General features: G+C 40.9%; 11 non-coding genes across 11 annotated transcripts; all 11 read right to left on the bottom strand.

Annotated features, from left to right (window-relative positions):
• Positions 1 to 2,982: 2,982 nt before the first annotated feature.
• Positions 2,983 to 3,071, bottom strand: TRNAY-GUA (transfer RNA tyrosine (anticodon GUA)). Its single transcript is given in 2 exon segments — positions 2,983 to 3,018; positions 3,035 to 3,071. It is a non-coding gene; the product is annotated as a tRNA-Tyr (tRNA).
• A 2,716-nt stretch (positions 3,072 to 5,787) lies between these two features.
• On the bottom strand, positions 5,788 to 5,876 carry TRNAY-GUA (transfer RNA tyrosine (anticodon GUA)). Its single transcript is given in 2 exon segments — positions 5,788 to 5,823; positions 5,840 to 5,876. It is a non-coding gene; the product is annotated as a tRNA-Tyr (tRNA).
• Positions 5,877 to 7,082: 1,206 nt separating this feature from the next.
• On the bottom strand, positions 7,083 to 7,171 carry TRNAY-GUA (transfer RNA tyrosine (anticodon GUA)). The gene is given in 2 exon segments: positions 7,083 to 7,118; positions 7,135 to 7,171. It is a non-coding gene; the product is annotated as a tRNA-Tyr (tRNA).
• A 1,206-nt stretch (positions 7,172 to 8,377) lies between these two features.
• Positions 8,378 to 8,466, bottom strand: TRNAY-GUA (transfer RNA tyrosine (anticodon GUA)). Its single transcript is given in 2 exon segments — positions 8,378 to 8,413; positions 8,430 to 8,466. It is a non-coding gene; the product is annotated as a tRNA-Tyr (tRNA).
• Positions 8,467 to 15,105: 6,639 nt separating this feature from the next.
• TRNAY-GUA (transfer RNA tyrosine (anticodon GUA)) lies at positions 15,106 to 15,194 on the bottom strand. Its single transcript is given in 2 exon segments — positions 15,106 to 15,141; positions 15,158 to 15,194. It is a non-coding gene; the product is annotated as a tRNA-Tyr (tRNA).
• A 1,703-nt stretch (positions 15,195 to 16,897) lies between these two features.
• On the bottom strand, positions 16,898 to 16,986 carry TRNAY-GUA (transfer RNA tyrosine (anticodon GUA)). The gene is given in 2 exon segments: positions 16,898 to 16,933; positions 16,950 to 16,986. It is a non-coding gene; the product is annotated as a tRNA-Tyr (tRNA).
• Positions 16,987 to 17,652: 666 nt separating this feature from the next.
• Positions 17,653 to 17,741, bottom strand: TRNAY-GUA (transfer RNA tyrosine (anticodon GUA)). Its single transcript is given in 2 exon segments — positions 17,653 to 17,688; positions 17,705 to 17,741. It is a non-coding gene; the product is annotated as a tRNA-Tyr (tRNA).
• A 1,961-nt stretch (positions 17,742 to 19,702) lies between these two features.
• TRNAY-GUA (transfer RNA tyrosine (anticodon GUA)) lies at positions 19,703 to 19,791 on the bottom strand. The gene is given in 2 exon segments: positions 19,703 to 19,738; positions 19,755 to 19,791. It is a non-coding gene; the product is annotated as a tRNA-Tyr (tRNA).
• Positions 19,792 to 21,516: 1,725 nt separating this feature from the next.
• On the bottom strand, positions 21,517 to 21,605 carry TRNAY-GUA (transfer RNA tyrosine (anticodon GUA)). Its single transcript is given in 2 exon segments — positions 21,517 to 21,552; positions 21,569 to 21,605. It is a non-coding gene; the product is annotated as a tRNA-Tyr (tRNA).
• A 1,185-nt stretch (positions 21,606 to 22,790) lies between these two features.
• On the bottom strand, positions 22,791 to 22,879 carry TRNAY-GUA (transfer RNA tyrosine (anticodon GUA)). Its single transcript is given in 2 exon segments — positions 22,791 to 22,826; positions 22,843 to 22,879. It is a non-coding gene; the product is annotated as a tRNA-Tyr (tRNA).
• Positions 22,880 to 23,545: 666 nt separating this feature from the next.
• Positions 23,546 to 23,634, bottom strand: TRNAY-GUA (transfer RNA tyrosine (anticodon GUA)). The gene is given in 2 exon segments: positions 23,546 to 23,581; positions 23,598 to 23,634. It is a non-coding gene; the product is annotated as a tRNA-Tyr (tRNA).
• Between the last annotated feature and the right edge of the window lie 1,311 nt (positions 23,635 to 24,945).

Below are 24,945 nucleotides of genomic sequence, written 5' to 3'. Positions count from 1 at the left end.
GAGTCTTCTATCCTGGAGATAATTGAGAAGTAATCCAATTATCTCCAAGGACAGATGCAAAACTCCATTAAGCACATGGCAGTAAAAAGACAGTAAAATACACAAGGTTACATTTATTACATAAAATACAGACATGCAACATACAGTCTAAGCACCCTTCATTTAAACGAAGAAGAAGCCACTGGAGAATGCGGGCATCGATCCCGCTACCTCTCACATGCTAAGTGAGCGCTCTACCATTTGAGCTAATCCCCCACTTTTCCGCACTCATCTTTTGTAATGGCACCCTGGGCATAAAGGGGTGCCATTACAAAATGGGTAATGTAATTATCACAAGCAGAGAAATACAGTTTTTCCACATTATTCATAACTTTAAAAGTATGCATCACATTCACATAAAACTTACATTTTCAGAATCAGCATACTCCAAATACAAACATAGGTCAGAATCATACAAATTGGTCCAGTGGTTCAAAAGATAGATCGTAGTCCTTTGTGACCAAATGAAGCATGGCTTTTCTGCCCAAAACCAGTTCCACAGAGTCTTCTATCCTGGAGATAATTGGGAAGTAATCCAATTATCTCCAAGGACAGATGCAAAACTCCGTTAAGCACATGGCAGTAAAAAGACAGTAAAATACACAAGGTTACATTTATTACATAAAATACAGACATGCAACATACAGTCCTCTGCTCTACAAGAGAGAAAAACAAATGTCCTTCGAGCCGGAATTGACCCAGCGACCTAAGGATTGCTATCATATACCAACTACAGTCCTCCGCTCTACCAGCTGAGCTATCGAAGGTAATTCGTGAGTTCACTCAATGTCAAAGTAGGACATTTTTGAAGAATCAGGTAAGCAGTTAAACATTTTGCAACATGCTGCTGTGGCAATGACATCCAGGTAAACAAAAAGTTCAACTAAGCACCCTTCATTTAAAAGAAGAAGCATCGATCCCGCTACCTCTCACATGCTAAGCGAGCACTCTACCATTTGAGCTAATCCCCCACTATTACGCTCTCATCTTTTGTAATGGCACCCTGGGCATAAAGGGGTGCCATTACAAAATGGGTAATGTAATTATCACAAGCAGAGAAATACAGTTTTTCCACATTATTCATAACTTTAAAAGTATGCATCACATTCACATAAAACTTACATTTTCAGAATCAGCATACTCCAAATACAAACATAGGTCAGAATCATACAAATTGGTCCAGTGGTTCAAAAGATAGATCGTAGTCCTTTGTGACCAAATGAAGCATGGCTTTTCTGCCCAAAACCAGTTCCACAGAGTCTTCTATCCTGGAGATAATTGGGAAGTAATCCAATTATCTCCAAGGACAGATGCAAAACTCCATTAAGCACATGGCAGTAATTAGACAGTAAAATACACAAGGTTACATTTATTACATAAAATACAGACATGCAACATACAGTCCTCTGCTCTACAAGAGAGAAAAGCAAATGTCCTTCGAGCCGGAATTGAACCAGCGACCTAAGGATTGCTATCATATACCAACTACAGTCCTCCGGTCTACCAGCTGAGCTATCGAAGGTAATTCGTGAGTTCACTCAATGTCAAAGTAGGACTTTTTTGAAGAATCAGGTAAGCAGTTAAACATTTTGCAACATGCTGCTGTGGCAATGACATCCAGGTAAACAAAAAGCTCAACTAAGCACCCTTCATTTAAAAGAAGAAGCATCGATCCCGCTACCTCTCACATGCTAAGCGAGCACTCTACCATTTGAGCTAATCCCCCACTATTCCGCTCTCATCTTTTGTAATGGCACCCTGGGCATAAAGGGGTGCCATTACAAAATGGGTAATGTAATTATCACAAGCAGAGAAATACAGTTTTTCCACATTATTCATAACTTTAAAAGTATGCATCACATTCACATAAAACTTACATTTTCAGAATCAGCATACTCCAAATACAAACATAGGTCAGAATCATACAAATTGGTCCAGTGGTTCAAAAGATAGATCGTAGTCCTTTGTGACCAAATGAAGCATGGCTTTTCTGCCCAAAACCAGTTCCACAGAGTCTTCTATCCTGGAGATAATTGGGAAGTAATCCAATTATCTCCAAGGACAGATGCAAAACTCCGTTAAGCACATGGCAGTAAAAAGACAGTAAAATACACAAGGTTACATTTATTACATAAAATACAGACATGCAACATACAGTCCTCTGCTCTACAAGAGAGAAAAGCAAATGTCCTTCGAGCCGGAATTTAACCAGCGACCTAAGGATTGCTATCATATACCAACTACAGTCCTCCGCTCTACCAGCTGAGCTATCGAAGGTAATTTGTGAGTTCACTCAATGTCAAAGTAGGACATTTTTGAAGAATCAGGAAAGCAGTTAAACATTTTGCAACATGCTGCTGTGGCAATGACATCCAGGTAAACAAAAAGCTCAACTAAGCACCCTTCATTTAAAAGAAGAAGCATCGATCCCGCTACCTCTCACATGCTAAGCGAGCACTCTACCATTTGAGCTAATCCCCCACTATTCCGCTCTCATCTTTTGTAATGGCACCCTGGGCATAAAGGGGTGCCATTACAAAATGGGTAATGTAATTATCACAAGCAGAGAAATACAGTTTTTCCACATTATTCATAACTTTAAAAGTATGCATCACATTCACATAAAACTTACATTTTCAGAATCAGCATACTCCAAATACAAACATAGGTCAGAATCATACAAATTGGTCCAGTGGTTCAAAAGATAGATCGTAGTCCTTTGTGACCAAATGAAGCATGGCTTTTCTGCCCAAAACCAGTTCCACAGAGTCTTCTATCCTGGAGATAATTGGGAAGTAATCCAATTATCTCCAAGGACAGATGCAAAACTCCGTTAAGCACATGGCAGTAAAAAGACAGTAAAATACACAAGGTTACATTTATTACATAAAATACAGACATGCAACATACAGTCCTCTGCTCTACAAGAGAGAAAAACAAATGTCCTTCGAGCCGGAATTGAACCAGCGACCTAAGGATTGCTATCATATACCAACTACAGTCCTCCGCTCTACCAGCTGAGCTATCGAAGGTAATTCGTGAGCTCACTCAATGTCAAAGTAGGACATTTTTGAAGAATCAGGTAAGCAGTTAAACATTTTGCAACATGCTGCTGTGGCAATGACATCCAGGTAAACAAAAAGTTCAACAAAGCACCCTTCATTTAAAAGAAGAAGCATCGATCCCGCTACCTCTCACATGCTAAGCGAGCACTCTACCATTTGAGCTAATCCCCCACTATTCCGCTCTCATCTTTTGTAATGGCACCCTGGGCATAAAGGGGTGCCATTACAAAATGGGTAATGTAATTATCACAAGCAGAGAAATACAGTTTTTCCACATTATTCATAACTTTAAAAGTATGCATCACATTCACATAAAACTTACATTTTCAGAATCAGCATACTCCAAATACAAACATAGGTCATAATCATACAAATTGGTCCAGTGGTTCAAAAGATAGATCGTAGTCCTTTGTGACCAAATGAAGCATGGCTTTTCTGCCCAAAACCAGTTCCACAGAGTCTTCTATCCTGGAGATAATTGGGAAGTAATCCAATTATCTCCAAGGACAGATGCAAAACTCCATTAAGCACATGGCAGTAAAAAGACAGTAAAATACACAAGGTTACATTTATTACATAAAATACAGACATGCAACATACAGTCTTAGCACCCTTCATTTAAAAGAAGAAGCAGCCACTGGAGAATGCGGGCATCGATCCCGCTACCTCTCACATGCTAAGCGAGCGCTCTACCATTTGAGCTAATCCCCCACTTTTCCGCTCTCATCTTTTGTAATGGCACCCTGGGCATAAAGGGGTGCCATTACAAAATGGGTAATGTAATTATCACAAGCAGAGAAATACAGTTTTTCCACATTATTCATAACTTTAAAAGTATGCATCACATTCACATAAAACTTACATTTTCAGAATCAGCATACTCCAAATACAAACATAGGTCAGAATCATACAAATTGGTCCAGTGGTTCAAAAGATAGATCGTAGTCCTTTGTGACCAAATGAAGCATGGCTTTTCTGCCCAAAACCAGTTCCACAGAGTCTTCTATCCTGGAGATAATTGGGAAGTAATCCAATTATCTCCAAGGACAGATGCAAAACTCCGTTAAGCACATGGCAGTAAAAAGACAGTAAAATACACAAGGTTACATTTATTACATAAAATACAGACATGCAACATACAGTCCTCTGCTCTACAAGAGAGAAAAACAAATGTCCTTCGAGCCGGAATTGACCCAGCGACCTAAGGATTGCTATCATATACCAACTACAGTCCTCCGCTCTACCAGCTGAGCTATCGAAGGTAATTCGTGAGTTCACTCAATGTCAAAGTAGGACATTTTTGAAGAATCAGGTAAGCAGTTAAACATTTTGCAACATGCTGCTGTGGCAATGACATCCAGGTAAACAAAAAGTTCAACTAAGCACCCTTCATTTAAAAGAAGAAGCATCGATCCCGCTACCTCTCACATGCTAAGCGAGCACTCTACCATTTGAGCTAATCCCCCACTATTCCGCTCTCATCTTTTGTAATGGCACCCTGGGCATAAAGGGGTGCCATTACAAAATGGGTAATGTAATTATCACAAGCAGAGAAATACAGTTTTTCCACATTATTCATAACTTTAAAAGTATGCATCACATTCACATAAAACTTACATTTTCAGAATCAGCATACTCCAAATACAAACATAGGTCAGAATCATACAAATTGGTCCAGTGGTTCAAAAGATAGATCGTAGTCCTTTGTGACCAAATGAAGCATGGCTTTTCTGCCCAAAACCAGTTCCACAGAGTCTTCTATCCTGGAGATAATTGGGAAGTAATCCAATTATCTCCAAGGACAGATGCAAAACTCCATTAAGCACATGGCAGTAATTAGACAGTAAAATACACAAGGTTACATTTATTACATAAAATACAGACATGCAACATACAGTCCTCTGCTCTACAAGAGAGAAAAGCAAATGTCCTTCGAGCCGGAATTGAACCAGCGACCTAAGGATTGCTATCATATACCAACTACAGTCCTCCGGTCTACCAGCTGAGCTATCGAAGGTAATTCGTGAGTTCACTCAATGTCAAAGTAGGACTTTTTTGAAGAATCAGGTAAGCAGTTAAACATTTTGCAACATGCTGCTGTGGCAATGACATCCAGGTAAACAAAAAGCTCAACTAAGCACCCTTCATTTAAAAGAAGAAGCATCGATCCTGCTACCTCTCACATGCTAAGCGAGCACTCTACCATTTGAGCTAATCCCCCACTATTCCGCTCTCATCTTTTGTAATGGCACCCTGGGCATAAAGGGGTGCCATTACAAAATGGGTAATGTAATTATCACAAGCAGAGAAATACAGTTTTTCCACATTATTCATAACTTTAAAAGTATGCATCACATTCACATAAAACTTACATTTTCAGAATCAGCATACTCCAAATACAAACATAGGTCAGAATCATACAAATTGGTCCAGTGGTTCAAAAGATAGATCGTAGTCCTTTGTGACCAAATGAAGCATGGCTTTTCTGCCCAAAACCAGTTCCACAGAGTCTTCTATCCTGGAGATAATTGGGAAGTAATCCAATTATCTCCAAGGACAGATGCAAAACTCCGTTAAGCACATGGCAGTAAAAAGACAGTAAAATACACAAGGTTACATTTATTACATAAAATACAGACATGCAACATACAGTCCTCTGCTCTACAAGAGAGAAAAGCAAATGTCCTTCGAGCCGGAATTGAACCAGCGACCTAAGGATTGCTATCATATACCAACTACAGTCCTCCGCTCTACCAGCTGAGCTATCGAAGGTAATTCGTGAGTTCACTCAATGTCAAAGTAGGACATTTTTGAAGAATCAGGTAAGCAGTTAAACATTTTGCAACATGCTGCTGTGGCAATGACATCCAGGTAAACAAAAAGTTCAACTAAGCACCCTTCATTTAAAAGAAGAAGCATCGATCCCGCTACCTCTCACATGCTAAGCGAGCACTCTACCATTTGAGCTAATCCCCCACTATTCCGCTCTCATCTTTTGTAATGGCACCCTGGGCATAAAGGGGTGCCATTACAAAATGGGTAATGTAATTATCACAAGCAGAGAAATACAGTTTTTCCACATTATTCATAACTTTAAAAGTATGCATCACATTCACATAAAACTTACATTTTCAGAATCAGCATACTCCAAATACAAACATAGGTCATAATCATACAAATTGGTCCAGTGGTTCAAAAGATAGATCGTAGTCCTTTGTGACCAAATGAAGCATGGCTTTTCTGCCCAAAACCAGTTCCACAGAGTCTTCTATCCTGGAGATAATTGGGAAGTAATCCAATTATCTCCAAGGACAGATGCAAAACTCCATTAAGCACATGGCAGTAAAAAGACAGTAAAATACACAAGGTTACATTTATTACATAAAATACAGACATGCAACATACAGTCTTAGCACCCTTCATTTAAAAGAAGAAGCAGCCACTGGAGAATGCGGGCATCGATCCCGCTACCTCTCACATGCTAAGCGAGCGCTCTACCATTTGAGCTAATCCCCCACTTTTCCGCTCTCATCTTTTTTAATGGCACCCTGGGCATAAAGGGGTGCCATTACAAAATGGGTAATGTAATTATCACAAGCAGAGAAATACAGTTTTTCCACATTATTCATAACTTTAAAAGTATGCATCACATTCACATAAAACTTACATTTTCAGAATCAGCATACTCCAAATACAAACATAGGTCAGAATCATACAAATTGGTCCAGTGGTTCAAAAGATAGATCGTAGTCCTTTGTGACCAAATGAAGCATGGCTTTTCTGCCCAAAACCAGTTCCACAGAGTCTTCTATCCTGGAGATAATTGGGAAGTAATCCAATTATCTCCAAGGACAGATGCAAAACTCCGTTAAGCACATGGCAGTAAAAAGACAGTAAAATACACAAGGTTACATTTATTACATAAAATACAGACATGCAACATACAGTCCTCTGCTCTACAAGAGAGAAAAACAAATTTCCTTCGAGCCGGAATTGAACCAGCGACCTAAGGATTGCTATCATATACCAACTACAGTCCTCCGCTCTACCAGCTGAGCTATCGAAGGTAATTCGTGAGTTCACTCAATGTCAAAGTAGGACATTTTTGAAGAATCAGGTAAGCAGTTAAACATTTTGCAACATGCTGCTGTGGCAATGACATCCAGGTAAACAAAAAGTTCAACTAAACACCCTTCATTTAAAAGAAGAAGCATCGATCCCGCTACCTCTCACATGCTAAGCGAGCACTCTACCATTTGAGCTAATCCCCCACTATTCCACTCTCATCTTTTGTAATGGCACCCTGGGCATAAAGGGGTGCCATTACAAAATGGGTAATGTAATTATCACAAGCAGAGAAATACAGTTTTTCCACATTATTCATAACTTTAAAAGTATGCATCACATTCACATAAAACTTACATTTTCAGAATCAGCATACTCCAAATACAAACATAGGTCAGAATCATACAAATTGGTCCAGTGGTTCAAAAGATAGATCGTAGTCCTTTGTGACCAAATGAAGCATGGCTTTTCTGCCCAAAACCAGTTCCACAGAGTCTTCTATCCTGGAGATAATTGGGAAGTAATCCAATTATCTCCAAGGACAGATGCAAAACTCCATTAAGCACATGGCAGTAAAAAGACAGTAAAATACACAAGGTTACATTTATTACATAAAATACAGACATGCAACATACAGTCTTAGCACCCTTCATTTAAAAGAAGAAGCAGCCACTGGAGAATGCGGGCATCGATCCCGCTACCTCTCACATGCTAAGCGAGCGCTCTACCATTTGAGCTAATCCCCCACTTTTCCGCTCTCATCTTTTGTAATGGCACCCTGGGCATAAAGGGGTGCCATTACAAAATGGGTAATGTAATTATCACAAGCAGAGAAATACAGTTTTTCCACATTATTCATAACTTTAAAAGTATGCATCACATTCACATAAAACTTACATTTTCAGAATCAGCATACTCCAAATACAAACATACGTCAAAATCATACAAATTGGTCCAGTGGTTCAAAAGATAGATCGTAGTCCTTTGTGACCAAATGAAGCATGGCTTTTCTGCCCAAAACCAGTTCCACAGAGTCTTCTATCCTGGAGATAATTGGGAAGTAATCCAATTATCTCCAAGGACAGATGCAAAACTCCATTAAGCACATGGCAGTAAAAAGACAGTAAAATACACAAGGTTACATTTATTACATAAAATACAGACATGCAACATACAGTCCTCTGCTCTACAAGAGAGAAAAGCAAATGTCCTTCGAGCCGGAATTGAACCAGCGACCTAAGGATTGCTATCATATACCAACTACAGTCCTCCGCTCTACCAGCTGAGCTATCGAAGGTAATTCGTGAGTTCACTCAATGTCAAAGTAGGACATTTTTGAAGAATCAGGTAAGCAGTTAAACATTTTGCAACATGCTGCTGTGGCAATGACATCCAGGTAAACAAAAAGTTCAACTAAGCACCCTTCATTTAAAAGAAGAAGCATCGATCCCGCTACCTCTCACATGCTAAGCGAGCACTCTACCATTTGAGCTAATCCCCCACTATTCCGCTCTCATCTTTTGTAATGGCACCCTGGGCATAAAGGGGTGCCATTACAAAATGGGTAATGTAATTATCACAAGCAGAGAAATACAGTTTTTCCACATTATTCATAACTTTAAAAGTATGCATCACATTCACATAAAACTTACATTTTCAGAATCAGCATACTCCAAATACAAACATAGGTCAGAATCATACAAATTGGTCCAGTGGTTCAAAAGATAGATCGTAGTCCTTTGTGACCAAATTGTCAGGGTACCTGAGGTCTCTACCTCTAAGGGAGGTAGAGACTTGGTGGTTTATCCGTCCAGGCGAGCTGCTCCCTCCGTTCCTCGCGGTTCATCCAGTCACTTAAACACCGGCCGCGAGGAATCCACGTCCTTTTCTAGCAGGACGCTCAATACGTGACGTCTTGACGCTATCACGAGCGACCTGCCACTCAAGTGTCCGATATCCAATCGGTACTTGTCAGAGGCGTGCTTACCATCCGGAGCCAGGGTATTTAAGCTTACTTCTCCCTTCAGCTCATTGCCCTGTCGTGGTTCTAGCTTGTCTAGTCACTCAGTGCTCTGGTATTCTCGTTTGCTCTATTTGGTTTTGACTCGGCTTGTTGTACTTTCCTGCTTCTCTGTTATCCCTTGACCCGGCTTGTCCCTCGCTTATCTGTCTTCTCGTTCCCTCGACCTCGGCTTGTCTCTGACTATTCTCTATTACTCTCGGTACGTTAGTCCGGCCATTCTAAGGCCCGGTATACGTACTATTCCACTCTTTGTACTCTGCGTGTTGGATCCCTGTCCCGATCCTGACATTACGACAGGGCCAATGGATCCTGCAGGTACAAACAGTCAGCTTGGTTCTTCGGATCCCAGGTTTGACGCCATGGAGTATAGGATGGATCAGATGGCTTTGGCACTACAGGCACTTTTGTCTCGTGCTAGTAATCCACCTGAGGAGACACGTACTCCGTCTATTTCTCCTGCAGTCTCAGGCCTAGAGGTAGCCACTGTAGGTGCTTCTTCCCGTATTACCCCACCAGTACGTTATGGCGGGTCACCGGAGAGGTGTCGTGGCTTTCTAAACCAGATTAGCATCCATTTCGAATTACAACCCCGCTCTTATCCTACAGATAGAGCGAAGGTTGGATTTGTTATTACTTTACTCATTGAAAAAGCTTTGAGATGGGCCAATCCTTTATGGGAGAATGATAATCCACTAGTCTATAATTATAATGCCTTTGTAGCTGCGTTTAGAAGAACTTTTGACCCTCCTGGTAGAAAGGTCAATGCAGCTAGATTACTGTTGCGCCTTAGACAGGACAATCGAACACTTGTGGATTATGCACTAGAGTTCAGGTCCTTGGCGGCAGAAGTTAAGTGGAACGAACAGGCTTATATAGATGTGTTTCTGAATGGGTTATCAGATGTAATTCTTGACGAGGTCGCTACTAGAGAACTCCCTGAAAATTTGGAGGATTTAATCTCTTTTATATCTCGTATTGATGAACGCTTAAGAGAGAGGCAGAACACTCGAGATAGGACCCGTAGACCCTCCTTTAAACTAGCGCCTACCTTTCAAAATTCTGAGTTCGAGGACTTACGTATTCCTGAACCTATGCAGATAGGCAGTACTCATCTCACAGAGAGGGAGAGACAGTACAGGAGAAGGGAGGGTTTATGTATGTATTGTGGAGTCAGAGGTCATTTACGCCTAAATTGTCCCAATCGTTCGGGAAACGCTCGCACCTAAGTTCCTTTAGAGGACAGGCCTTGGGTGTTTCTACTTTGTCCTCTATTCACAACTACAAAGAGCTCAGGCTTCTGTTACCCGTTTCTTTAAAGTGGGAAAAGGGAGTAGTTAAGACTATGGCACTAATCGATTCTGGAGCTGCTGAGAGCTTTATAGATCAGGGTTTTGCTGCCAAGCATGCTATTCCATCCCAGTTAAAAGAGACACCACTGGCTGTTGAGGCCATCGATGGTAGACCGTTACTTGAGCCTGTTATTTTCCATGAGACCATACCGATTAACTTAACTGTTGGCATCCTACATAGAGAGGACATATCCTTACTGCTCATTTCTTCTCCGTCTATTCCCATAGTTCTGGGGTACTCCTGGTTGAGGAGGCATAACCCTATTATTAATTGGGAGTCAGGGGAGATAGTTTCGTGGGGACAGAATTGTCAAGAGAAATGCTTGCGGAAGGTCTCACCTCTCGGCTTGACCAACACATCGACTAACTCTGACAATCCTACAGAGACACAAATTCCGTCTCAGTATCTAGATTTAAAGGCTGTATTTGACAAAAAGAAAGCCGATACCTTACCCCCACACAGGTCCTTTGATTGCAAAATTAATTTACTTCCTGGTACCATGCCGCCCAGAGGTCATGTATACCCGTTATCTACGAAAGAGAACTCAGTTCTAGAGGAGTATATTCACGAAAATTTAGACAAGGGATTCATTAGGAGGTCCTCCTCTCCTGCCGGGGCTGGATTTTTTTTTGTTAAAAAGAAGGATGGTTCTTTGAGACCTTGTATTGACTATCGAGGCCTAAATAAGATAACCATTAAAAATGCCTACCCGATTCCCTTGATCACCGAACTCTTCGATCGTTTGAAGGGCTCTACAATTTTCACCAAGTTAGACCTCAGAGGGGCATATAACTTGGTGAGAATCCAGCAGGGACATGAGTGGATGACGGCATTCAATACTCGATATGGTCACTATGAATATACTGTTATGCCTTTTGGGTTATGCAATGCGCCAGCTGTATTCCAGGATCTGATAAATGAGGTTCTTAGGGAATTTCAGCAAGATTGCGTCATTGTATACCTAGATGATATACTCATTCATTCTAGTGAGATTGAGACTCATCACAAGCAAGTCAGGAGGGTTTTGCAAAAGCTTCTCCAGCATGGCTTGTACTGCAAGTTGGAGAAATGTAGCTTTGATCAGACCCAGGTAACCTTTCTCGGCTATGTGATCTCTGGGGAGGGATTTAAGATGGATCCGAATAAGCTCCAATCCATTCTAGAGTGGCCTTTACCCAAAGGTCTTAAAGCCGTACAGAGATTTATTGGTTTTTCTAATTATTATAGGCGCTTTATTAAGGGCTATTCTTCCATTATCGCACCTATCACTAATATGACCAAACAGGGGGCTGATACTAAGAATTGGACTACTGAAGCTCTCCTTGCGTTCAAAACTCTCAAGGAGCTTTTCGCTTCCGCTCCAATTTTAGTTCACCCCGACACTTCTCTGCCTTTTCTACTTGAGGTAGACGCATCGGAGACTGGTTTAGGTGCTGTCCTATCTCAAAGGTTGGGTGTTGATAAACCATTACATCCATGTGGATTTTTCTCTAAAAAATTGACCGGTACTGAAAGCAGATATGACATTGGTGACAGAGAATTACTAGCGGTTATCAAGGCTTTGAAAGAGTGGAGACATTTATTGGAGGGTACATTACATCCTGTTACCATTCTAACTGACCACAAAAATTTGTCTTATATCGGAGAGGCCAAGCGTTTGTCCTCCAGGCAGGCTCGTTGGTCGTTGTTTCTTACCCATTTCAATTACGTTCTGACTTACAGACCTGGGTCAAATAATTCTAAAGCCGATGCGCTATCTCGCCAATATGAGCCCTCTGCTTCAGTTGAACCACTTATGTCCTCCATTGTACCCAAATGCAATATTATTGCTAATACCAGTCTCAAAATTCATTCCCCGCTACTTGACCAGATCTTGAAGTCACAACATCTAGCCCCCGGAAACACTCCTGAGGGAAGAAACTTTGTTCCTCCTGAACTTCAACTGGAGCTCTTACAATGTTTTCACGAAAGTAAAGTAGCTGGTCATCCTGGTATTCGCAAGACATACTCTCTGATATCCAAGGATTTCTGGTGGCCTTCACTTCGAAAAGATATTGAGGAGTTCGTCGCAGCTTGTGAAACTTGTGCCAAGACTAAACTACCTCATGCTTCTCCATGTGGCCTGTTACACCCCTTGGACGTTCCTGAGAGACCTTGGTCCTGCTTGTCCATAGACTTTATCGTTGATTTGCCTGCTTCCAAGAGACAGACTGTTATTCTCACGGTGGTGGATAGATTTACTAAGATGGCTCATTTCGTGCCATTACCTAAACTTCCGACTTCTTCTGAATTGGCGGAGATTTTTGCGAGAGAGGTTTTTCGTCTACATGGGATTCCTTCGGAGATTGTTTCTGATAGAGGCTCTCAATTTGTCTCACGTTTCTGGAGATCCTTTTTTTCTCAAATGGGCATCAAATTGAACTTTTCCTCTGCCTATCACCCTCAGTCTAACGGAGCTGCTGAACGTACCAATCAAAAGATCGAACAATATCTGCGTTGCTTTGTTTCCGAACACCAGGACGATTGGGTCGGTCTGATTCCTTGGGCGGAGTTCGCACACAATAACCTTGTTTGCGATTCAACTCGCTCTAGCCCTTTCTTCATGAACTATGGCTTTCATCCTTCGATTTTTCCTTCGGTTTCCTCTTCTCAGGGGATACCGTCGGTTGATGATCATGTCGCCAACCTGGAGACATTATGGGATCAGACTCGGCAAATTCTGTTACATAGTTCCTCGTTGTTCAAGAAACACGCTGACAAGCATAGAAGAGCGGCTCCTGTTTTTGTCCCTGGGGATAGGGTATGGTTGAGTACTAAGAATGTTCGCCTAAAAGTTCCATCTATGAAATTTGCTCCTCGCTACATAGGCCCTTACAGGGTTCTCACTCGTATCAATCCGGTTGCGTATCGCCTGGCTCTGCCACCTGCCTTACGCATTCCTAACTCATTTCATGTCTCCTTGTTGAAACCTCTTATTTGCAACAAATTCTCCTCTAAGGTTTCCTCACCTCGTCCTGTTCAGGTGGAGGGTCGGGAGGAGTACGAGGTCAGCTCCATCATTGATTCCAGAATTTCGAGGGGAAAATTGCAATATCTGGTCAACTGGAGGGGATATGGTCCTGAGGAGAGGAGTTGGGTACCTCAGGAGGACGTTCATGCTTCTCGCCTTCGCAGAGCATTTCACCTCCGCTTCCCATCTCGCCCCGGTTCCTTCCGCCCGGTGGGCGTATCTGAGAGGGGGGGTACTGTCAGGGTACCTGAGGTCTCTACCTCTAAGGGAGGTAGAGACTTGGTGGTTTATCCGTCCAGGCGAGCTGCTCCCTCCGTTCCTCGCGGTTCATCCAGTCACTTAAACACCGGCCGCGAGGAATCCACGTCCTTTTCTAGCAGGACGCTCAATACGTGACGTCTTGACGCTATCACGAGCGACCTGCCACTCAAGTGTCCGATATCCAATCGGTACTTGTCAGAGGCGTGCTTACCATCCGGAGCCAGGGTATTTAAGCTTACTTCTCCCTTCAGCTCATTGCCCTGTCGTGGTTCTAGCTTGTCTAGTCACTCAGTGCTCTGGTATTCTCGTTTGCTCTATTTGGTTTTGACTCGGCTTGTTGTACTTTCCTGCTTCTCTGTTATCCCTTGACCCGGCTTGTCCCTCGCTTATCTGTCTTCTCGTTCCCTCGACCTCGGCTTGTCTCTGACTATTCTCTATTACTCTCGGTACGTTAGTCCGGCCATTCTAAGGCCCGGTATACGTACTATTCCACTCTTTGTACTCTGCGTGTTGGATCCCTGTCCCGATCCTGACACAAATGAAGCATGGCTTTTCTGCCCAAAACCAGTTCCACAGAGTCTTCTATCCTGGAGATAATTGGGAAGTAATCCAATTATCTCCAAGGACAGATGCAAAACTCCATTAAGCACATGGCAGTAAAAAGACACTAAAATACACAAGGTTACATTTATTACATAAAATACAGACATGCAACATACAGTCTAAGCACCCTTCATTTAAAAGAAGAAGAAGCCACTGGAGAATGCGGGCATCGATCCCGCTACCTCTCACATGCTAAGCGAGCGCTCTACCATTTGAGCTAATCCCCCACTTTTCCGCACTCATCTTTTGTAATGGCACCCTGGGCATAAAGGGGTGCCATTACAAAATGGGTAATGTAATTATCACAAGCAGAGAAATACAGTTTTTCCACATTATTCATAACTTTAAAAGTATGCATCACATTCACATAAAACTTACATTTTCAGAATCAGCATACTCCAAATACAAACATAGGTCAGAATCATACAAATTGGTCCAGTGGTTCAAAAGATAGGTCGTAGTCCTTTGTGACCAAATGAAGCATGGCTTTTCTGCCCAAAACCAGTTCCACAGAGTCTTCTATCCTGGAGATAATTGGGAAGTAATCCAATTATCTCCAAGGACAGATGCAAAACTCCATTAAGCACATGGCAGTAAAAAGACAGTAAAATACACAAGGTTACATTTATTACATAAAATACAGACATGCAACATACAGTCCTCTGCTCTACAAGAGAGAAAAGCAAATGTCCTTCGAGCCGGAATTGAACCAGCGACCTAAGGATTGCTATCATATACCAACTACAGTCCTCCGCTCTACCAGCTGAGCTATCGAAGGTAATTCGTGAGTTCACTCAATGTCAAAGTAGGACATTTTTGAAGAATCAGGTAAGCAGTTAAACATTTTGCAACATGCTGCTGTGGCAATGACATCCAGGTAAACAAAAAGTTCAACTAAGCACCCTTCATTTAAAAGAAGAAGCATCGATCCCGCTACCTCTCACATGCTAAGCGAGCACTCTACCATTTGAGCTAATCCCCCACTATTCCGCTCTCATCTTTTGTAATGGCACCCTGGGCATAAAGGGGTGCCATTACAAAATGGGTAATGTAATTATCACAAGCAGAGAAATACAGTTTTTCCACATTATTCATAACTTTAAAAGTATGCATCACATTCACATAAAACTTACATTTTCAGAATCAGCATACTCCAAATACAAATTGGTCCAGTGGTTCAAAAGATAGATCGTAGTCCTTTGTGAACAAATGAAGCATGGCTTTTCTGCCCAAAACCAGTTCCACAGAGTCTTCTATCCTGGAGATAATTGGGAAGTAATCCAATTATCTCCAAGGACAGATGCAAAACTCCATTAAGCACATGGCAGTAAAAAGACAGTAAAATACACAAGGTTACATTTATTACATAAAATACAGACATGCAACATACAGTCTAAGCACCCTTCATTTAAAAGAAGAAGAAGCCACTGGAGAATGCGGGCATCGATCCCGCTACCTCTCACATGCTAAGCGAGCGCTCTACCATTTGAGCTAATCCCCCACTTTTCCGCTCTCATCTTTTGTAATGGCACTTGGGCATAAAGGGGTGCCATTACAAAATGGGTAATGTAATTATCACAAGCAGAGAAATACAGTTTTTCCACATTATTCATAACTTTAAAAGTATGCATCACATTCACATAAAACTTACATTTTCAGAATCAGCATACTCCAAATACAAATTGGTCCAGTGGTTCAAAAGATAGATCGTAGTCCTTTGTGACCAAATGAAGCATGGCTTTTCTGCCCAAAACCAGTTCCACAGAGTCTTCTATCCTGGAGATAATTGGGAAGTAATCCAATTATCTCCAAGGACAGATGCAAAACTCCATTAAGCACATGGCAGTAAAAAGACAGTAAAATACACAAGGTTACATTTATTACATAAAATACAGACATGCAACATACAGTCTAAGCACCCTTCATTTAAAAGAAGAAGAAGCCACTGGAGAATGCGGGCATCGATCCCGCTACCTCTCACATGCTAAGCGAGCGCTCTACCATTTGAGCTAATCCCCCACTTTTCCGCACTCATCTTTTGTAATGGCACCCTGGGCATAAAGGGGTGCCATTACAAAATGGGTAATGTAATTATCACAAGCAGAGAAATACAGTTTTTCCACATTATTCATAACTTTAAAAGTATGCATCACATTCACATAAAACTTACATTTTCAGAATCAGCATACTCCAAATACAAACATAGGTCAGAATCATACAAATTGGTCCAGTGGTTCAAAAGATAGATCGTAGTCCTTTGTGACCAAATGAAGCATGGCTTTTCTGCCCAAAACCAGTTCCACAGAGTCTTCTATCCTGGAGATAATTGGGAAGTAATCAAATTATCTCCAAGGACAGATGCAAAACTCCATTAAGCACATGGCAGTAAAAAGACAGTAAAATACACAAGGTTACATTTATTACATAAAATACAGACATGCAACATACAGTCCTCTGCTCTACAAGAGAGAAAAGCAAATGTCCTTCGAGCCGGAATTGAACCAGCGACCTAAGGATTGCTATCATATACCAACTACAGTCCTCCGCTCTACCAGCTGAGCTATCGAAGGTAATTCGTGAGTTCACTCAATGTCAAAGTAGGACATTTTTGAAGAATCAGGTAAGCAGTTAAACATTTTGCAACATGCTGCTGTGGCAATGACATCCAGGTAAACAAAAAGTTCAACTAAGCACCCTTCATTTAAAAGAAAAAGCATCGATCCCGCTACCTCTCACATGCTAAGCGAGCACTCTACCATTTGAGCTAATCCCCCACTATTCCGCTCTCATCTTTTGTAATGGCACCCTGGGCATAAAGGGGTGCCATTACAAAATGGGTAATGTAATTATCACAAGCAGAGAAATACAGTTTTTCCACATTATTCATAACTTTAAAAGTATGCATCACATTCACATAAAACTTACATTTTCAGAATCAGCATACTCCAAATACAAACATACGTCAAAATCATACAAATTGGTCCAGTGGTTCAAAAGATAGATCGTAGTCCTTTGTGACCAAATGAAGCATGGCTTTTCTGCCCAAAACCAGTTCCACAGAGTCTTCTATCCTGGAGATAATTGGGAAGTAATCCAATTATCTCCAAGGACAGATGCAAAACTCCATTAAGCACATGGCAGTAAAAAGACAGTAAAATACACAAGGTTAATTTTATTACATAAAATACAGACATGCAACATACAGTCCTCTGCTCTACAAGAGAGAAAAGCAAATGTCCTTCGAGCCGGAATTGAACCAGCGACCTAAGGATTGCTATCATATACCAACTACAGTCCTCCGCTCTACCAGCTGAGCTATCGAAGGTAATTCATGAGTTCACTCAATGTCAAAGTAGGACATTTTTGAAGAATCAGGTAAGCAGTTAAACATTTTGCAACATGCGGCTGTGGCAATGACATCCAGGTAAACAAAAAGTTCAACTAAACACCCTTCATTTAAAAGAAGAAGCATCGATCCCGCTACCTCTCACATGCTAAGCGAGCACTCTACCATTTGAGCTAATCCCCCACTATTCCGCTCTCATCTTTTGTAATGGCACCCTGGGCATAAAGGGGTGCCATTACAAAATGGGTAATGTAATTATCAGAAGCAGAGAAATACAGTTTTTCCACATTATTCATAACTTTAAAAGTATGCATCACATTCACATAAAACTTACATTTTCAGAATCAGCATACTCCAAATACAAACATAGGTCAGAATCATACAAATTGGTCCAGTGGTTCAAAAGATAGATCGTAGTCCTTTGTGACCAAATGAAGCATGGCTTTTCTGCCCAAAACCAGTTCCACAGAGTCTTCTATCCTGGAGATAATTGGGAAGTAATCCAATTATCTCCAAGGACAGATGCAAAACTCCGTTAAGCACATGGCAGTAAAAAGACAGTAAAATACACAAGGTTACATTTATTACATAAAATACAGACATGCAACATACAGTCCTCTGCTCTACAAGAGAGAAAAACAAATGTCCTTCGAGCCGGAATTGAACCAGCGACCTAAGGATTGCTATCATATACCAACTACAGTCCTCCGCTCTACCAGTTGAGCTATCGAAGGTAATTTGTGAGTTCACTCAATGTCAAAGTAGGACATTTTTGAAGAATCAGGTAAGCAGTTAAACATTTTGCAACATGCTGCTGTGGCAATGACATCCAGGTAAACAAAAAGTTCAACTAAGCACCCTTCATTTAAAAGAAGAAGCATCGATCCCGCTACCTCTCACATGCTAAGCGAGCACTCTACCATTTGAGCTAATCCCCCACTATTCCGCTCTCATCTTTTGTAATGGCACCCTGGGCATAAAGGGGTGCCATTACAAAATGGGTAATGTAATTATCACAAGCAGAGAAATACAGTTTTTCCACATTATTCATAACTTTAAAAGTATGCATCACATTCACATAAAACTTACATTTTCAGAATCAGCATACTCCAAATACAAACATAGGTCAGAATCATACAAATTGGTTCAGTGGTTCAAAAGATAGATCGTAGTCCTTTGTGACCAAATGAAGCATGGCTTTTCTGCCCAAAACCAGTTCCACAGAGTCTTCTATCCTGGAGATAATTGGGAAGTAATCCAATTATCTCCAAGGACAGATGCAAAACTCCATTAAGCACATGGCAGTAAAAAGACAGTAAAATACACAAGGTTACATTTATTACATAAAATACAGACATGCAACATACAGTCTAAGCACCCTTCATTTAAAAGAAGAAGAAGCCACTGGAGAATGCGGGCATCGATCCCGCTACCTCTCACATGCTAAGCGAGCGCTCTACCATTTGAGCTAATCCCCCACTTTTCCGCACTCATCTTTTGTAATGGCACCCTGGGCATAAAGGGGTGCCATTACAAAATGGGTAATGTAATTATCACAAGCAGAGAAATACAGTTTTTCCACATTATTCTTAACTTTAAAAGTATGCATCACATTCACATAAAACTTACATTTTCAGAATCAGCATACTCCAAATACAAACATAGGTCAGAATCATACAAATTGGTCCAGTGGTTCAAAAGATAGATCGTAGTCCTTTGTGACCAAATGAAGCATGGCTTTTCTGCCCAAAACCAGTTCCACAGAGTCTTCTATCCTGGAGATAATTGGGAAGTAATCCAATTATCTCCAAGGACAGATGCAAAACTCCATTAAGCACATGGCAGTAAAAAGACAGTAAAATACACAAGGTTACATTTATTACATAAAATACAGACATGCAACATACAGTCCTCTGCTCTACAAGAGAGAAAAGCAAATGTCCTTCGAGCCGGAATTGAACCAGCGACCTAAGGATTGCTATCATATACCAACTACAGTCCTCCGCTCTACCAGCTGAGCTATCGAAGGTAATTCGTGAGTTCACTCAATGTCAAAGTAGGACATTTTTGAAGAATCAGGTAAGCAGTTAAACATTTTGCAACATGCTGCTGTGGCAATGACATCCAGGTAAACAAAAAGTTCAACTAAGCACCCTTCATTTAAAAGAAGAAGCATCGATCCCGCTACCTCTCACATGCTAAGCGAGCACTCTACCATTTGAGCTAATCCCCCACTATTCCGCTCTCATCTTTTGTAATGGCACCCTGGGCATAAAGGGGTGCCATTACAAAATGGGTAATGTAATTATCACAAGCAGAGAAATACAGTTTTTCCACATTATTCATAACTTTAAAAGTATGCATCACATTCACATAAAACTTACATTTTCAGAATCAGCATACTCCAAATACAAACATAGGTCAGAATCATACAAATTGGTCCAGTGGTTCAAAAGATAGATCGTAGTCCTTTGTGACCAAATGAAGCATGGCTTTTCTGCCCAAAACCAGTTCCACAGAGTCTTCTATCCTGGAGATAATTGGGAAGTAATCCAATTATCTCCAAGGACAGATGCAAAACTCCATTAAGCACATGGCAGTAAAAAGACAGTAAAATACACAAGGTTACATTTATTACATAAAATACAGACATTCAACATACAGTCTAAGCACCCTTCATTTAAAAGAAGAAGCAGCCACTGGAGAATGCGGGCATCGATCCTGCTACCTCTCACATGCTAAGCGAGCGCTCTACCATTTGAGCTAATCCCCCACTTTTCCGCTCTCATCTTTTGTAATGGCACCCTGGGCATAAAGGGGTGCCATTACAAAATGGGTAATGTAATTATCACAAGCAGAGAAATACAGTTTTTCCACATTATTCATAACTTTAAAAGTATGCATCACATTCACATAAAACTTACATTTTCAGAATCAGCATACTCCAAATACAAATTGGTCCAGTGGTTCAAAAGATAGATCGTAGTCCTTTGTGAACAAATGAAGCATGGCTTTTCTGCCCAAAACCAGTTCCACAGAGTCTTCTATCCTGGAGATAATTGAGAAGTAATCCAATTATCTCCAAGGACAGATGCAAAACTCCATTAAGCACATGGCAGTAAAAAGACAGTAAAATACACAAGGTTACATTTATTACATAAAATACAGACATGCAACATACAGTCTAAGCACCCTTCATTTAAAAGAAGAAGAAGCCACTGGAGAATGCGGGCATCGATCCCGCTACCTCTCACATGCTAAGCGAGCGCTCTACCATTTGAGCTAATCCCCCACTTTTCCGCACTCATCTTTTGTAATGGCACCCTGGGCATAAAGGGGTGCCATTACAAAATGGGTAATGTAATTATCACAAGCAGAGAAATACAGTTTTTCCACATTATTCATAACTTTAAAAGTATGCATCACATTCACATAAAACTTACATTTTCAGAATCAGCATACTCCAAATACAAACATAGGTCAGAATCATACAAATTGGTCCAGTGGTTCAAAAGATAGATCGTAGTCCTTTGTGACCAAATGAAGCATGGCTTTTCTGCCCAAAACCAGTTCCACAGAGTCTTCTATCCTGGAGATAATTGGGAAGTAATCCAATTATCTCCAAGGACAGATGCAAAACTCCGTTAAGCACATGGCAGTAAAAAGACAGTAAAATACACAAGGTTACATTTATTACATAAAATACAGACATGCAACATACAGTCCTCTGCTCTACAAGAGAGAAAAACAAATGTCCTTCGAGCCGGAATTGAACCAGCGACCTAAGGATTGCTATCATATACCAACTACAGTCCTCCGCTCTACCAGCTGAGCTATCGAAGGTAATTTGTGAGTTCACTCAATGTCAAAGTAGGACATTTTTGAAGAATCAGGTAAGCAGTTAAACATTTTGCAACATGCTGCTGTGGCAATGACATCCAGGTAAACAAAAAGTTCAACTAAGCACCCTTCATTTAAAAGAAGAAGCATCGATCCCGCTACCTCTCACATGCTAAGCGAGCACTCTACCATTTGAGCTAATCCCCCACTTTTCCGCTCTCATCTTTTGTAATGGCACCCTGGGCATAAAGGGGTGCCATTACAAAATGGGTAATGTAATTATCACAAGCAGAGAAATACAGTTTTTCCACATTATTCATAACTTTAAAAGTATGCATCACATTCACATAAAACTTACATTTTCAGAATCAGCATACTCCAAATACAAATTGGTCCAGTGGTTCAAAAGATAGATCGTAGTCCTTTGTGAACAAATGAAGCATGGCTTTTCTGCCCAAAACCAGTTCCACAGAGTCTTCTATCCTGGAGATAATTGAGAAGTAATCCAATTATCTCCAAGGACAGATGCAAAACTCCATTAAGCACATGGCAGTAAAAAGACAGTAAAATACACAAGGTTACATTTATTACATAAAATACAGACATGCAACATACAGTCTAAGCACCCTTCATTTAAAAGAAGAAGAAGCCACTGGAGAATGCGGGCATCGATCCCGCTACCTCTCACATGCTAAGCGAGCGCTCTACCATTTGAGCTAATCCCCCACTTTTCCGCACTCATCTTTTGTAATGGCACCCTGGGCATAAAGGGGTGCCATTACAAAATGGGTAATGTAATTATCACAAGCAGAGAAATACAGTTTTTCCACATTATTCATAACTTTAAAAGTATGCATCACATTCACATAAAACTTACATTTTCAGAATCAGCATACTCCAAATACAAACATAGGTCAGAATCATACAAATTGGTCCAGTGGTTCAAAAGATAGATCGTAGTCCTTTGTGACCAAATGAAGCATGGCTTTTCTGCCCAAAACCAGTTCCACAGAGTCTTCTATCCTGGAGATAATTGGGAAGTAATCCAATTATCTCCAAGGACAGATGCAAAACTCCGTTAAGCACATGGCAGTAAAAAGACAGTAAAATACACAAGGTTACATTTATTACATAAAATACAGACATGCAACATACAGTCCTCTGCTCTACAAGAGAGAAAAACAAATGTCCTTCGAGCCGGAATTGAACCAGCGACCTAAGGATTGCTATCATATACCAACTACAGTCCTCCGCTCTACCAGCTGAGCTATCGAAGGTAATTTGTGAGTTCACTCAATGTCAAAGTAGGACATTTTTGAAGAATCAGGTAAGCAGTTAAACATTTTGCAACATGCTGCTGTGGCAATGACATCCAGGTAAACAAAAAGTTCAACTAAGCACCCTTCATTTAAAAGAAGAAGCATCGATCCCGCTACCTCTCACATGCTAAGCGAGCACTCTACCATTTGAGCTAATCCCCCACTTTTCCGCACTCATCTTTTGTAATGGCACCCTGGGCATAAAGGGGTGCCATTACAAAATGGGTAATGTAATTATCACAAGCAGAGAAATACAGTTTTTCCACATTATTCATAACTTTAAAAGTATGCATCACATTCACATAAAACTTACATTTTCAGAATCAGCATACTCCAAATACAAACATAGGTCAGAATCATACAAATTGGTCCAGTGGTTCAAAAGATAGATCGTAGTCCTTTGTGACCAAATGAAGCATGGCTTTTCTGCCCAAAACCAGTTCCACAGAGTCTTCTATCCTGGAGATAATTGGGAAGTAATCCAATTATCTCCAAGGACAGATGCAAAACTCCATTAAGCACATGGCAGTAAAAAGACAGTAAAATACACAAGGTTACATTTATTACATAAAATACAGACATGCAACATACAGTCCTCTGCTCTACAAGAGAGAAAAGCAAATGTCCTTCGAGCCGGAATTGAACCAGCGACCTAAGGATTGCTATCATATACCAACTACAGTCCTCCGCTCTACCAGCTGAGCTATCGAAGGTAATTCGTGAGTTCACTCAATGTCAAAGTAGGACATTTTTGAAGAATCAGGTAAGCAGTTAAACATTTTGCAACATGCTGCTGTGGCAATGACATCCAGGTAAACAAAAAGTTCAACTAAGCACCCTTCATTTAAAAGAAGAAGCATCGATCCCGCTACCTCTCACATGCTAAGCGAGCACTCTACCATTTGAGCTAATCCCCCACTATTCCGCTCTCATCTTTTGTAATGGCACCCTGGGCATAAAGGGGTGCCATTACAAAATGGGTAATGTAATTATCACAAGCAGAGAAATACAGTTTTTCCACATTATTCATAACTTTAAAAGTATGCATCACATTCACATAAAACTTACATTTTCAGAATCAGCATACTCCAAATACAAATTGGTCCAGTGGTTCAAAAGATAGATCGTAGTCCTTTGTGAACAAATGAAGCATGGCTTTTCTGCCCAAAACCAGTTCCACAGAGTCTTCTATCCTGGAGATAATTGAGAAGTAATCCAATTATCTCCAAGGACAGATGCAAAACTCCATTAAGCACATGGCAGTAAAAAGACAGTAAAATACACAAGGTTACATTTATTACATAAAATACAGACATGCAACATACAGTCTAAGCACCCTTCATTTAAACGAAGAAGAAGCCACTGGAGAATGCGGGCATCGATCCCGCTACCTCTCACATGCTAAGCGAGCGCTCTACCATTTGAGCTAATCCCCCACTTTTCCGCACTCATCTTTTGTAATGGCACCCTGGGCATAAAGGGGTGCCATTACAAAATGGGTAATGTAATTATCACAAGCAGAGAAATACAGTTTTTCCACATTATTCATAACTTTAAAAGTATGCATCACATTCACATAAAACTTACATTTTCAGAATCAGCATACTCCAAATACAAACATAGGTCAGAATCATACAAATTGGTCCAGTGGTTCAAAAGATAGATCGTAGTCCTTTGTGACCAAATGAAGCATGGCTTTTCTGCCCAAAACCAGTTCCACAGAGTCTTCTATCCTGGAGATAATTGGGAAGTAATCCAATTATCTCCAAGGACAGATGCAAAACTCCATTAAGCACATGGCAGTAAAAAGACAGTAAAATACACAAGGTTACATTTATTACATAAAATACAGACATGCAACATACAGTCTTAGCACCCTTCATTTAAAAGAAGAAGCAGCCACTGGAGAATGCGGGCATCGATCCCGCTACCTCTCACATGCTAAGCGAGCGCTCTACCATTTGAGCTAATCCCCCACTTTTCCGCTCTCATCTTTTGTAATGGCACCCTGGGCATAAAGGGGT

The sequence above is a fragment of the Pelobates fuscus genome, chromosome 4 (assembly GCF_036172605.1).
Source record: "Pelobates fuscus isolate aPelFus1 chromosome 4, aPelFus1.pri, whole genome shotgun sequence".
Taxonomy (NCBI): domain Eukaryota; kingdom Metazoa; phylum Chordata; class Amphibia; order Anura; family Pelobatidae; genus Pelobates; species Pelobates fuscus.
The sequence above is the reverse complement of the archived record's forward strand: the minus strand, read 5'-3'. Positions and strand labels throughout refer to the sequence as shown.